The following is a 3378-nucleotide window of genomic DNA, read 5'->3' as shown; positions in this document are numbered from 1 at the left end:
ACTGATTCGCTGTGGCGACCCCTGAAGGGAAAAGCCGAAAGGAAAAGAAGATCTTGTCCACATTAGATATAACACTTACATTTCCATCTTAAGCTCCTGTTTAACAGCTGATTGTATGACTGTATAAAATTTGAGCGTCCTTCCTCAGAGATCAGGGCTCTGCAGACCTCTCTGCCATGCTTGCCAGCGTGTACTTTTCTCTGCTATGTTTAATAAACTTTCATGAAAACGTTTGACATTTCTTCATTTCATCGGATCAACAAATATTCCGCCACAGTGGTTAGTGGTTGTTCAGGAATCATTGAAAATAAATAATTAACTTTTGGCAAAATGTTTATTTTTATTGTGGCTACCTTGTCCATGAGTGACAGGGGCACGTTGATCCACTGGGTTAGATCATCCTGAATGCTTTTCAGTAATGGGGTGTAATTTAGCTGCGCCACTTTTGATAGTTTGGGGAAGAAGTGAACACCTAGATATTTGATATTGTCTGATTTGTCTGGTATTTAGCGTGTTTGCTCAATATTACTGTTAAGTGATAATAAAACTGATTTACTCCAATTAACTGAGTGGCCTGAAATGGATAATTAATTAATGATTGTTATTGTTTCAGTAATAGAACGTGATTTATGTAAAAAAAAAGTAATATGTCATCTGCATAGAGACTAATTTTATGATTGCCATGTTTTGTTTTAACTCCTTTAATGTTCTCATTCTGTCTTATTGCTGCAGCCAGAGGCTCGATGAATATTGCAAAGAGAGAGGGGGAGAGTGGACAACCCTGTCTGGTTCCTCTTCCAAGAAAAAACCTGCTGGACGTCTGTTTGTCCGTTCTGACTGAAGTATTTGGATTATGATATAATATCTTAATCCAGTCAATGAATGATTCCCCAAATCCAAATTTATGGAGGGCAGCGATGAGAAACTTCCAGTTAACTTTGTATGAGAGTATGCTCATTTCCTGCTTTTTAATAGTAGCGATGTCCATGACGTTAACCAGTCTGCGGACATTGTCACTCGATTGTCTACCTTTAATAAATCCAGTTTGATCATGGTGAATTATGTGGGGAGTGATTTTTTCTATTCTCTGTGCTAATGCTTTACAGATAATTTTGACGTCTGCATTGATCAGTGAGATGGGACGATAGCTGGAAGGAGTTGAGAGATCTTTCTCTGGTTTGAGAAGAAGGATTATATTTGCTGAATTCATGTTTGGTGGAAGTAACTGATTTTCCTTTATAAATGTAACCATTTTATAAAAATGTTTCTGCTAGCTGTTCCAAGAATTCTTTATAAAACTCAGCGGGAAAGCCATCCGACCCCGGAGCTTTGTTGTTCGGCATAAGCAGCAGAGCATCATGAAGTTCAGATGATGAGAGCGGCGAGTCTAAGTCTTTGATTTGATCTTCATTTAATCTGGGAAGGTTTACATTATTAACTTGATCTGGCCCCGCATGAGCAGTCGGGGGAATCCCCAGAATGAGTTTGTACCGGTAGGGAAGAAGAAAAGAGCTAAACCGAAGCACGCAGAGCGCCAGGAGCTCCCTGTATGGAACAGGTTTTCTTCCTTCAGTAACGCACCAACTGAACCAAAAACCCTGACTAGCAAACAGACCTCGGCAAGCGGCGATCAACAGCACGGGGAGCAGCATCCAGTCCAGCACAGCTAACCACCAAACTTTGGCAGACGACGGCCTTCTACCCGGCAAGCAGCGACTACCGAGCCCGGAAAGCCCTCCTAACCCGGACCGCTATTCCCGGTGAGCGTAAACCAGCGCTTGTTGTTGTAGCATGATGCCTTCTACCTCTTCGGCTCCCAGCCCTCTTTCCTGCCCAAATTGTCATATGTTTAGTCAGGATCCCGCCTCATTTAGTGAAGACAATGGTCGCTGTGGTAACTGTAGTGTGATATCAGACCTGTTATCCAGGCTCGAACAGCTGGAAGCGCGTCTTAGCTCAACGGAAGCTAAACCAGCTAGCCATGTTGTTGTCACTCGGAGCGCTAGCCGCGCCAGTAAAGCTGACCTAGCTAGCATCCCACCGCCCTCTCAGCAGTCGGGGAATCCCCAGGATGAGTTTGTACCGGTAGGGAAGAAGAAAAGAGCTAAACCGAAGCACGCAGAGCGCCAGGAGCTCCCTGTATGGAACAGGTTTTCTCCCTTCAGTAACGCACCAACTGAACCAAAAACCCTGGTCATTGGCTCCTCCGAGGTCAGACACGTAAAGCTAAAGGGAGCTACAGTTAGATGTTACCCGGGAGCCAGAGTTGGTGACATCGAAGGAAACCTCAGAATGTTAGCCCAGAGTAAGGCGAGGTTCCGTCGGGTCGTAATTCACGCAGGTGGCAACGACGCCCGACGAAGACAATCAGAGATTCTTAAATTAAACGTCGAATCAGTGTGTAAACTGGCTAAATCTGTGTCAGACACAGTAGTTTTCTCTGGTCCTCTCCCAAACAAAGTCAGTGATGAAATGTACAGCCGCTTTTCATCTTTTAACCACTAGTTAGCTAAATGGTGCCCAGAAAACGGCGTTAGCTTTGTGGACAACTGGAGCATGTTTTGGGGAAAGCTCGGTCTCATGCGCAGAGATGGCATTCATCCCAGTTTGGACGGAGCGGCTCTTCTGTCCAGAAACATTTCTGCTAGCTTTAGCCATGCAGCCTGACAACTCAGAGAGGAGACCCGGGGAGAGATCAGTAGTTTAAAACTCTCCCCTGAGCGGCCTTTAGCACTGATGCTAACCCCAAACAGGGCTAGCCCAGCAGTTCCTAGCGTTAGCTTATGTGCTGGAAGGCAAATGAACGGAATGAATCACAGTAGCAAAAATTATGATGTCATTAAATGTGGGCTACTAAACATTAGATCAATTTCCTCAAAGTCCCTGTTAGTCAATGAATTGATTAATGATAATAAACTTAACCTACTAGCTCTAACAGAAACCTGGCTAAAACAGGATGATTATGTTCGGCTGAATGAAGCAACCCCCCCTAGCTATAATAAATATCAGAAATCCAGGATTACTGGGAAAGGAGGTGGGTTAGCAGTAATTTCAGAGTCATGCTTACTCCTAAACATTAAAGTTAAACACATTTATAATTCATTTGAGAGCATTGTACTATCTATAAATCACCCAAACGGAATTTCTATCTGAGTTTTCAGAATTTTTATCAAATATTATTTTTAGATTTTGACAAAATCATAATTACAGGAGATTTTATTATTCATATTGATGATTCCAGTGACTGTCTTGGAAACGCATACTCTCAGATCATTTTCTAATTACCTTCCGGTTTAAATTAGAAAATCCTACTGCTCCAATAAATAAGAAAGAGCTTAAACGAACATTATCTGACCGTTCTGTGTCCGAATTTAAACT

Source organism: Oryzias melastigma, linkage group LG2 (genome assembly GCF_002922805.2).
Source record: "Oryzias melastigma strain HK-1 linkage group LG2, ASM292280v2, whole genome shotgun sequence".
NCBI classification, from domain to species: domain Eukaryota; kingdom Metazoa; phylum Chordata; class Actinopteri; order Beloniformes; family Adrianichthyidae; genus Oryzias; species Oryzias melastigma.
Note: the sequence above shows the minus strand (reverse complement) of the source record.